At 35.0% G+C, this 12497-nt stretch overlaps 1 protein-coding gene across 2 annotated transcripts in view; it reads left to right on the top strand.

Moving 5' to 3' along the window:
• The window catches only part of LOC113234644 (synaptic vesicle glycoprotein 2B), a 48613-nt gene that overhangs the window by 12312 nt on the left and 23804 nt on the right, over positions 1-12497 (top strand). The window contains exon 1 of one of the 2 annotated variants that reach the window (XM_026470042.1): positions 6549-6654. The exons of the other annotated variant lie outside the window; for it this stretch is intronic. The gene's annotated coding sequence lies outside the window, so the exon portion shown is untranslated. Of the gene's footprint in view, positions 1-6548; positions 6655-12497 lie in introns of those variants that run through there. 2 annotated transcript variants of the gene reach the window in all.

The raw sequence follows: 12497 nt of genomic DNA, 5'->3' as shown, positions 1-12497 counted from the left end.
CATTAAGCTAGTTACTAAGGAGGTAAGTGACAAAGAAACAGCTTAATTCATAAATAAAACTCAATGATCTTGAAATTAATCTTTCTTTCGCACTTCCTGATGCAAACAACATTTACATAATACTATAACAACTCTGAATGTCAACGTAAACAAAACGAGCAAGTTTTGGCATTTTTATTTGCAGTAAATCATCTTTACTCAATTTTCGTTGTCAACAACAATGTTAAAATCCGTCTGATACAATGCGAGTTCAGTGCTGACGACGATTGAGCAAATCTAGGTAGTAATGTAGAAATACAACCGCGCCAAGGAATAAGAGTATAATAAAATGTGCCCAAAAAAGCGTAAAAAGAATTGTAGAAATTTAGAATTTCCGTAAAAGTGTATACAGTGTGTAATCATTAAATTTGCCCAGGCAATTATTCCGTAAATTCAAGAATTATCCACTTAACTTACATATCCCTAATATCGAAAGTACATTAACTAATGAGTAAAACGACATAAATACCTTTAGAAAAATAAAACTAGAAATATCTATAAACGCTCCCTTAAATTTAATATGACACCTTACTTGACTTACTAAAGAGGTAAAGATAAGTTTACAGAAAACGAAACTGCTGTAAATAAAGTAATAACTGTCTTTTGATGTGCGTGTTAGTAAATTGGTTAATATAATAAATTAGACGTTAATATATATACAATTAATTGTATTACACATATCTAAACTACAACAGGTAGAACATAAAAAAGTAAGAAAGTTTATAAATAGAAAATGAAAAAAGAAATTAATAAAAACAAAGTGATGTTTGTTTTGAAGTGAGTACAAAATTTTGAATTTTTCCACATTAGTTTAAAGATTTTTAATACCTCTTGATTTTTGCGAAATAGTCGCCTGGGCAGTCTTATATATACATGTAGAAGTAAATGCCTGTATACATACATGTAGAAAATTATTTGTAGACCGACTGCTGCGGTTCGCTACAAAATCCATAGGTTTGAACCGACATCTTTTTATTTCTTTAGTACGATCGGTCAAGAGACCGAAAATAAGAATTAATCTCGTTTTCAAATTGACAGACAGTAAAATATTAACAATAATATATAATGCTTATTAATATACCTGCGTAAACTTACGTATACCCTGTAATACTGAATGAAAAATTCTAAAGTTAACATCAGTATTGATACCTTTGGCCTGGAAATAAAAAACTACTTGCTTGTATTAAGTGGGCTTAAACGGGACAGTTGTTTTACTTACTGAGAGATTACTGTTGTTAAAATATGCTAAACGATATGATTATCGAATAACATTAGCCTGTATAAACTCGATGGCAGAAATACATAAAATTGGTATTGCAACTATGGGTGTGCCGCGTTGTTATACCATTTAAAATTGCATTTCTTTGAAAAAGTATGTCTACCAATTGAAAATCACTGATAATTCTTTCGAAGAAGAAAACATTGTTAGTGATCGTGACACGATAGTTAGCGGGTCAATGTTGTATATTTTCCGAACAAAGCCTATCATTAACTGTGGCTTAAAAGAGGTAAATGAGTTGCAGTTTACCTGCTATCTAGCTCTACGCTATGATATCAGATGCTCCATTATTTACAAGCTTTACATTGACATCGCGTTTACGACATATTGACTTACTGAATACAACAGAGCATGGTTGACTTTACGACAGCTGGGAACGCATGCGCAGCCTTCACCTTGGGCAACCGGTTCCCTGACCGGCGTCATGCGAGGACACACATAATTTTTGGTTGTGCTAAAACATGCCATAATAAAACAAAATCAATTATAGAGTATGGACTTTTAATGTAGGCATAAACTTAAAAAATGTGTCCGAAGGCGAGCTTATCTCATAAGGTATTTCTCCCATTAACTGAGAGCGTAGTTGGTTTCTGAGTTGGTGACGCGCGCTGTATAAAAAATTAAGAAGTCGCACAGATTAATTACTCACGTATACATACGTAATCTATAAGTGATGATACACTAAAACATGTAATTTACAATATAAGTCAATAAAATAAAAGTACAAATAAATACTTCATTATGTAAATAAATATTTTTAAGCTCTAACATCGGAAGTTCGAACATTCACAAGATTTCAAAAGGGCATTTCTGAAAGCCTGAACTGAATGTGAGTGAGTGAACTAGGCTGACAGAAGGTTCGTCATACAAGCAGCATTAACAGTGAACGATTCTGCATATATTTTTGGGAACTGTAATGCGTTACAACCGGGGACAAATTAGTGTCTGTGCGCAGGCGATCACCATAGCCTGATGGTCACAGACCACATAAATACTAGCTGATGGTATTCAAAACGCTCTCGAATATAATTAGAGTAAGAGGGATAGCATGGTATTCTACAGAGATAAATGGGCAATATTTTTAACTTATTGGTAACGAAACTATTTTTTCGGATCTAAATCGGGTAAATTTGTTTTTTTTTCAAACAAACCATTGTTTCGGGACCTTTACAGGTTCCATGATCACGGCGGACTGCTTTTGTCCTTTGCAAATGTGTAACAATCGCGAAAACCTATGAACTCGATGAATTTAACTTATTCCTAAACCTAGAGGTGTTGTGAGAAAGAAAGAGTGTATGAGCAAAATTTTGTGGATAAGGAAAGAAAGTACCACAGCCATTTGAGGAAACGAAGATATGCAAAGATTTAATTAAATATTTACATCTACGGCGTCTTTAAACCAAGAAAGTGACGCCCAAATTTTCTACTGATAAGATAAAAAGAGTTATGATGATTCAGGACTAAATTGGGTATTACCACAGATTCCAACTTGGAGACGGAGTAAGTTATGGCTTGGAACTTACATGTCTTAAAAGAAGTCCGTAGTTCTTTGCTTACATCGAAGCCAATCGCAGGTCGGCATTGTAACATGTGCCAATAATAGAATGCACATCCACTAGTAGTGCTGCAGTAGAAGAAGAAGAAGATCGGTTTGGTTTTTTAAGGACCGGAATTACATCATCAGTGAGAAACGTACCACAGGCAAGAAAAAAATTAAGGCAGCGAGTTATGATAGGAGCCAGTAAGTCCTGTATTGCAATGGTTACATCAAGACTCAAACCGTTATTACCAACAGTCTTCGTGACCGATTTCCCTTAACTCAAAATATCTCCTAGTATTGAAGTCACCCATGAGTATAATGTGTTCATAGTGGATACGTAGATTAGCCTGTACTGACTCTAATTGTTCAAAGAAGTCAACTCGTTGGTGAAGGTCGTAGAAAATTGCCAGAACGACTCTAGTGTATTGCAGAGTGACTTTCTGAAAGGCATGTTCAGGAAAGTCCACGCTAATCACCGACTGTACCACAATCTCGCAGTTAATATCACATTACAGGTAAATAGCTTCGCCTTCTCCACCAACCACTTTCACGAGACCACCTTGAGTCACGGTAGTGTATGCTCGATCATTATGGATGAGTCTAAAACTAAAACCAGGCGAAAGTTGACGATAAAGTATAAAGGAAGGAAAATTGAACCACATCTCAGAGATAGGATGAATATTTTTGAAGAATGTGAAGAAGTCATCATAATGGCAAGATTTTGCGCATTATTATGTACCACATTCAACTTCTTCATTGCAGATGAGAAGATAATATTTAGTTTTTCTTCAAGCGATGGCCTGTCATCCTCTGCATCTGAAAAGACAGTTTAATTATTACTTGTCTTCAGAGCTTGTATTCCATAATTAATTTAATATTGTAATATATTATATATTATAGTAATTAATTTATATAACAATAGAAACTCCCGCCGTTTACAGTGTTCAATTTTAGGAATGGTAAGAATGTAAAAATGTAGGATGGATATTTTGTTACAAAATACAAGAAATAAATATATAACGTACTCGTATATCTTCATATAAGTAACGGTATTAACTATTAACATAACAGCTCCATTTTGTAGTTACGTTTTGTATGATGAAAGCACAGTAAAACAATATTCATTCTTTTTTGGTGAACCAAGTACCGCGTGCCGTTGTCAGGAATGTATACGACTCATAAAAGTTGAATAATGTTTGACCCTCTACGTATCGTTTATACTTGTAATAAGTAATATAGTAATATAGCTATTTTAACATTTACCAAACAATGACCTGCCGAAAGATTATGCAATCGTGCTGTCTAGGTATCAAAGACAACAGACAAATCTGGCAGAAAAAAATCTAGTGGGTCTGTGTCGTGGTACGCAGACTAAGATATTTTGTGAATCTTGTAAGTAATCGATCATTTCCTTAATTGTCCATATTTCTATCATACGAGTATGAAGTAGCAGTAGTGGTCCTTGTGAAACAGGTCGCCCTCGGAAGTACTGCTACTTACCTATTTCTGCCGCCAAGCAGTAATGTGAGCACTACTGTGTTCCGGTTTTGAAAGGTAAGGGTGCTGGTGATATTACAGGCACATGAGACTTGTCAACTTACGTCTCTGGGTGACGGGCGCCGTGGCAGTGCCCCTCAGATCTTTGCAATTTAAAGCTCTGAGTAGCACTGCAACTGTTATGGACAGGCGTGTAGCTTACCATCAGGCGCACGACTTGTTGGTCGCTTCATTTGATATATTATAAAAAAAATCAGTCAAATGACTTACTGCAATCACTACATTTGGAAATTGCTTTTTCTTTTATTTGTCAAATTTTAACAATTTAACTCGTTCGTAAGTCTGCTGTAGTATTTTTGCTAAATTGATCGCTGGTGACACCATTGGGTAAACTAAGTATTACATATTTTTGTTGCCTGATTTAAACTCAACATCATTCTATGTAGGTAGTTTAACCAAGCGCGAGATTTAACATGTCGTCGTAAATACGCTGAATCTGACGGCAATATTATATGTACCAGTTAAATAAACACTTTAGGGGAGTACCTTGTACCATAGCGATAATTGACCTTTGGGTAATTTTCAGAATTATGGATAGACTGCCATAAGTGCCACGCGAATTGAACACACATAAATTGTTTTGCTGGTGTTTTATCTGTTGTTACCACGAAAACGTGATTTTGGTTAAAGACATTAACCAAAATGTATAAAGTCTACCAAATTGTTGTGGGTAATAAGCTTTTTTTTTTATAATACTAAGTGACGGGACGAACAAGTCGTGCGCCTGATGGTAACCGAAAAACCGCAAAGGTCTTAAGGTCACTGCCACTACGTCTGTCACCCTAAGACATAAGTTAACAAGTCATGTACCTGTAACTTCACCAGCAACCTTAACCCTTCCAAACCGGAACGCAGTAATGCTCACATTACTGCTTGGCAGCAGAAACAGGTAAGGTGGCGAACTCTTTCACAAGGAGCTCTACTGTTATCAAAAACATGTAAGTCTAGCTGTATACGTATGTCAATAACGCCGTGGTAGCCTAATGATTTGACCTACCACCTTTCAAGTAAAGATCATGGGTTCATCCGGTCAATTTGTATGCGAAATTTAATCTGAAATTCACCATGAAGTTTACTGTGAAAGCAAACATCGTGATGAAACCTGCACGTTGCAGAAGGTTCACAACCCTCGGAAACGTGTGAAGTCCTCACCCCGCATTGGGCCAGCTTGTCGGACTGTGGCCTAAACCCTCTTCTGAGAGGAGACCGGTGCTTAGCACTGGGACGTTTAAATGAGTTGATGCTGATGTCAACAAGATGAATTGATACAAGCAACATGCCTACCTTTCCGGCAAGTAAACGCTCGTAAATAACATCACAACATTTAAAGAAAGTAAAAGCAATATTTAGGTGATAATGTGTATTTATTTATGAACGTTTCCTTACAAGGAAACGTTCAGAAATAAATATTAACACCAATAATATATATTACACCAATTTATAATTCATTAACTGTAGTTAAATTAAATTGGTATTAATAAATTGGTAATAACCTATTGTGATACGTAAGTATTTAAACTCTGTTACTTTTACATTAAAATACGTAATTTAGAGTTTTTTCGATAATGAAAATCAAGATCGAAGAGGAGTCTGATTTATGACTATATCATCGGTTGACGCAATAACATAGCCAGCAAATATTTGACACCTATCATGTTCGTAAATATCGGCGGTAATGTGTTATTACTGCCAAGATGATGTAAAGAGGCACTTAATCACATCCTTGCTAATCAAGAATTGTTTTTAACCAATAATAACTATTTTAGAAGACTGGTTTCGAGCCGCAAAAATATGCAAAAAACGAAGTGTCAGAAACAATAACAAGCAAGGTGGGGCGATAGTTCTGTAGGTACAAACATTAGGTGAAGCAAAACTTCGCTCGCGTGCCCCCATACTCACACTCCCGCGCTATCTCTACCTGACTACACGCCTCTACTGTTCTTTATTTTGAAACCGATACGTTCGAATTCGAATTGCAAACTTAAAATTTTAAATCCGCGCTATTTCTCTTCTGCTTTTAAAATCTAATCAAAGAAAATAAATCTCACTTATGCGTTTAATAAGGATTGCAAGTGTCGCGAAATGGTTCCGTACAGTGATATTTTATAGTAGTTTATATAACTGTTTGTGACGTATAACTTTTTCGGCCTGGATTTATACGAAAACATGATCAAGTGTGGAACTTTGTGAAGAAGTTTCGTGATCTATTTCGAAGTTTGCTTGAGGTTTGGTGGATTAGGTGAGCGTAAATTTGTAATCAAGTCAAGTTGAGCAGATTCTGTAAATATTATCTAAAGAAAAAGCGATTTTTTCACGATATGCACTATTTGTAAATAGCTACCTACTGATTAATTAATATATATTAATATGGTAGCTATTATACGTATTATGTCCATGATATTGGTCAAGCTACTGCAACCAGTTCCAGTTTTTCACAAGTTTTACTTGCGATGGACTTTCCAACATCATTCACAAATGTGAATCAAATTAGACACGATGACAGATTACTATGACAAATTATCATACGGCATTCTACTATGGGGGAAAACAGTGACATCGCGATTATTTTTGTTTTATAAAAGAGAGCTGTAAGGTCCATATATTGACAGGGAAACAGGGTCTCCCTTAAAAAATTTTTTCAAAGAAATTAATATTCTAACGGTTGCACACACACACATCACAGCATCACAGTTTATTTTTAATTGTATTTTATATGTCCATAATAATATTACTGAATTTAAGAAACACAGCGATATACACAAACGTAATACTAGAAATAAAGATAAATTAATCATGCCTCAATTCCGATTGCAAAAAGTTCGTAATTCTTTTATGGGACAAGGAATTACATATTTCAATAAAATACCGACTGAAATTGCATATTTACCATTTTATAAGTTTAAGATGTACTTATGTAAAAAATAAACTTCTGGCGAAAGGGTACTTACTATACTGTCGCTGAGTATATGAACGATAAAAATGCTTGGAGTTAATATTATATCGTTTTGTTACCTACTTACCATTTTGTAAGAAATGTTTTATTTACTTGACTTGTCTTTTTTCGTAATCTCTTGTTTGATTTTGTCTATTCAAAAGTGCTTGTGAGTCAGGCTTACTTGAATAAAACTTTATTAAAAAAATAAATAATAATAAAAAAGTTATATAAATAAGTGGCTACTTGACAGACCCCAACACGATATAATAACAAAAATAAAAGAGCAAGTGTATTAATGGAGTGCCTACAAACTAGATATTTATACTAACTGAATGTATGTCATTCAAATGTGACATTCATGCCATAGTCCACGACGCTGGCAAAATAAGGGTTGTATAGGTAATAGGTTTAACAATTTTGACCTTTGACTTAAAAAAATCATACCTGAGTTATACATTTAGTTTGAAGTCTCACTTGAGTTGTTGTGCGAAAAACACGTGTTTGTTGAAATAGCGCTAGTTTGCCGATTACCACCAACTTCATTTGCACGAAGTTTTTACATCCAAGCTGGTTTGGTCACTATTGACCAACCCCGTGATGGCAAAAAAACCTGGTTATTTAAAAAAAATAAATTCACAAAGTTAATAACATTATAATTTTATAAGGTCTGTTGTTGTGTAGTATCAGCAGTTCCAAAAGAAGTCTATAAGTAATTGAATATTGTCTTCTACAAAAACCTCCCAAAGTTAATACGTTAAATCAAAATTTTGAAAAACTATTTAAAAACACAGTCTAGCCTATTTAAGTAAATAGCTAAAAATTTGCTATAGGTCAGCTACAGTTCTGTTCCTATACGAAAAAAGTGTCACAAATCGATGGAACTTACAATTTTCACAGTAAATATTATTTGTATAGTTCGGTTTGTAATGTAGGCGCTGGATGAGGCGGTGACGAGTTAGTTTCCCGATAGGACCAATTTGGGAAATGAAGTGTGACTAAATTGATTCCGGATAATCTAGTGTTCTGGAAAGTGCCCCGGAGCGAATTATTTTTTTGTGCTACCAAGTGACTGGCAAATAAGTCGTAGAGACCTGCTGGTTAACACACCTGTCCACAGCAATGGTAGTGCCACTCAAAGATTTAAATTGCAAAAATCGTCGCAGACATAAGTTAACAAGTCCCATGTGCCTGTAATTTCACCAGCACCCTTACCCTTCAAAACCGGAACGCAGTAATGCTCACGTTACAGCTTGGCATTAGAAATAGGTAAGTAAGTAATTTCGTTGCTCTGGTAGTCGTAGTACAGGGAATGTTCTATTTTGAGACTAAGTAACTTGTCTGGCAAGTTATTATTATTATTCATAATTAAAAATATATATGTACATACAAAATTTCATTAAGAAAGGAGATTACCACAATATTAACTTTAGAACTAAGTCCAAACTCATGGTACCACGATTTCGTTTAACTCAGGTCAAGGATTCATTTTATAGGGAACTGTATACGTTTTTACAAGAAGGTTCCGGAGCATATACCTCTTAAAATGATCGTTTCCAAATTTTAAACTTACATTAAAAGTATTTTAATTGAAAAGTCATATTACAAAATTTAATACATAAAGATGTATGGAAAGACAACATGAGTCTAGATTCCACAAAATTATGATTCAAAAGTATTCTATAGCATTTAAGTTTATTTAAAATGAGCAATCCGTAGAGTTTCTTGCTCGTTCTTCTCAGCGAGGTCAGCGTAGCGAACGAGCAGTAGCTTAAAAAATGACGTTTTCAAGTGTAAAAATTTTACCAATGGAATAAATTATTATTTGACTTTGAATTATGAAAGGTTATCGGAAAAATTGTAAGTTACGTTCATTGCTGTTGTAAAATATAATTTGACAGATATCACTTAAACCACGATATTGACAAAAGGTTGTCGTTTCTAAATGCCCTAGATTGGTTCTATTTTCCGAGTTAAATTTCCCTGTTTTACGTAGTAAAAACACTAACCGTGAGTGCTAGGACAGACTGATAAACGAAATCAATTATAAGATCAGTACTTAACAGCCAACAGATCTTTTCCTATAGCGACAATAATAATAGTGGCTTAATGATCTGATTCTCACAGTCGGATATAGGTCTATCTCAAAACGTGTCATTTCCTTCTGTGTTCAAACGTCTGCTTGCGCTTCCAGTTGTTGCCAGTGACGAGGTAAATGTTAATTATTCATTTCGCGCCACTTTAAGGATTGGCTCTACGAATCAATAATCAGCTGTTTCATACTTTTTTTATGATACTAACTGACGAGAGGAACAAGTCCTGGTAAAAATTTTATTTACCCTCTCAGCAAAGTTTGTGTATTTGTCCCTGTCCCTAAAATATTGTAGACATTTATTGTTCAGGAACGGAAAGAATTTCACTTGAAAGGCATAATACTATTTAAAACAGCAACGTTTCGGATTTCTCACTCATTCTTATCAAGAGGATCTACCTTACGAAAGTATAGTAGAGTAAAAACATGAACATTGGAAGTGCAAATAAATTAGCCATGAAATAAAGACATTTTGATTTTTTTTTATTAACTTGTGTATTCATTTCGTAAACAAATTTTACATAGTTATGTTGCTGTAAATCGAATTGTTAAAACCAATTATGTTCAAAAGATTTTTATTGCAAATAATACGTCCTATACAAAATAATATAAACAATATGAAAGTAACTCTGTTGTGTTTTTACGCTTTAGAAAGAACTGAAACAATTATATGAATTTTGGTATAGAGAAAGAAAGAAAAATAAAGATTGAACGTAGGAGAAGGACATAGGGTACTTTTTGCAACAAAAATTAATCTTAAAAAGGGTGAAATAAAGAATGAAATTTGTTTGGAGAACCAATAAAACTATGAAAATTAGTGTAATACAGTAGGCTACTCGAAGTACTCATTCTAAGCAGCTGAAGTCGCGGGCACCAGCTAGTGTTTTATTTACGTTCGTACTTTATGTATGTAGGCATGAGTTATAGGGGTTATCTAATATAACATGATTATTATCAGCTTGCGAAAGAAAATTTTGACTTCCTCGGTGGCCTAAAAATTTGTACTGTAGGCGCTTGACAAGTAGGTCCCGGGTTCGATTAGGTAGAACTTTTTTTTTATGACTTCGAGTGACGGGACCAATAAGTCGTGCGCATGATGGTACGCTACATGCCTGTCCATAACAGTTACAATGCCCAATTTACGCGAATGAACTTTTCTAAATTGGTTCTGGTTTATGTGTTCTGAGTTGTGCCCTGTGCAAATGATTGTGTATGATATTTACGCCATTAGACTCAATATTTTTAACTCCACCCAGAGCTTTACATCACAAAGATCTGAGGGGCACAGCCACTGCCCCTGTCACCCTGAGACATAAGATGAAATTCCTATGTGCCTGTAATTTCACCAGCACCCTTACCCTTCAAAACCGGAACGCAGTGATGCTCACATTACTGCTTGGCGGCAGAAATAGGAAAGGTAGCAGTAGGTACCTCACTGGACGAACTCTTTCACAAGGAGCTTTAATGCTAATATTATTGCGATGGTGGTTCTAACTGTTGTGGTAGTCTGACACATTACTGTTATTATTAAAATATCTTTCAACAGCATTTGCTGCAGGACTTACATTTTCCAAATGCACCAAATGCACCCTTCGGCACTGATAGAGTTTCTCTTGCAAATTGAAATTCCTTAAAAAAATTATATTTAAATTAAATTTTTATTAAATTAATTATATTTAAAAAAAAATTATTAAAAAATCATAGATACTTATTGTAATGTATTACAGTTTAATGTATCGTAATGGCACACTGAAAATGACAGCCACTCCTGGTTGCGAGACCTTGCGTGATTACATTCCATGCTTATTAACCCTGACCCTACAGTTTTAATTAATCCTAAACCCTCTAAAAAATCTATTGTACCTAAATAATGTGTTGTTGGCCGTCATGATGAACAATAACAAGGCAAGCAAGTATGATGATGATTGTGCATTAATGTAGTGCAGTTTTCTTTGTTATTCTTGAACGTATGTACAATTTTTGGTCGCCATTAAACTGAATAAACTAACTACCAATATTTATAAAATGAAAATTCTATAAAAGTTATTTCATTAAAACCAAACGACGGAAGAAAAAGAAGTTCGCATTAACGATTACGGTTATGGGCGTATGGTTGTTTGATAACTTAGTTAATAATAATAATATTGTGCCAGAGAATCTAGTCTTAAACTAGGGAATTCCCTGCACTATGAGTACCAGAGCAACTCCCATATTTTTTCTACATAAGTTTTGTTTATGGTGATCCTCCCTAACAACCTCTTGGTTATACGGGAAGGGCACCGTAACCTGTGCAAGCAATAACCTAAGCGGCTGCAGAGACCGGAGGATATCTAGCTCATCCTCTACTAACTCTCCGTGCTAGTGCCAATGATGCCGGTCGTAATGTCCAGTGACCATGTCCAGACATAGCTTCCGACTTAAAAGGCAACTCATGTGCCCCGCGCGTCTCCTCGCCTTACCGTATTAAGACGTCTAAAATACTCGCATAATGTTATTTGCATTGAAAAAGCTAGTCTCTTTGAATATTGTGATTCTTTCTTACGGACTCTTTTCACTGTATGAAGGCGATGTTATCAAAATTAAATGAAGTGGTAGATCAAATATTATTTATAGGAATCATAATATTATTTTTTACATACGTTTCAAATTATGAGTCACTCTACTGATTATTTATATGTATACGGGCAGGAAAAACACGCATAAATAACTAAGTACTCCATTTACAAATTATGTAAACAATTTTTAGGGCGCAACTGCTTCCTTGGCCGAACGGTTACCATGCTGGTTTGCCACACAGAGGTCCCGGGTTCGATTCCCGGGCCGGGAGAAATATTTGTATGGCCCACATTTGCTTCTCTCGTGAGTTGAGGTGTAATCATTGACCTTTGTTGGTAGGCCAATGGGTGTAATTTGTGGTTGTCTACGTTAGTGTTCATGGTACCCGCGACACAGGGTTTCCCTAGTGCGGGGCCATGAGTGTGTGCGTTATTATTATTGTGGCTCTTAGAATTGGGAAAACAAGTGAGTTAGACAAAAAAAATTACCAGCTTAGGTAATA

Source organism: Hyposmocoma kahamanoa, unplaced genomic scaffold (assembly GCF_003589595.1).
Source record: "Hyposmocoma kahamanoa isolate Upper Pololo Valley unplaced genomic scaffold, ASM358959v1 86, whole genome shotgun sequence".
Taxonomy (NCBI): domain Eukaryota; kingdom Metazoa; phylum Arthropoda; class Insecta; order Lepidoptera; family Cosmopterigidae; genus Hyposmocoma; species Hyposmocoma kahamanoa.
This window is presented reverse-complemented; position numbering and strand designations above follow the sequence as displayed.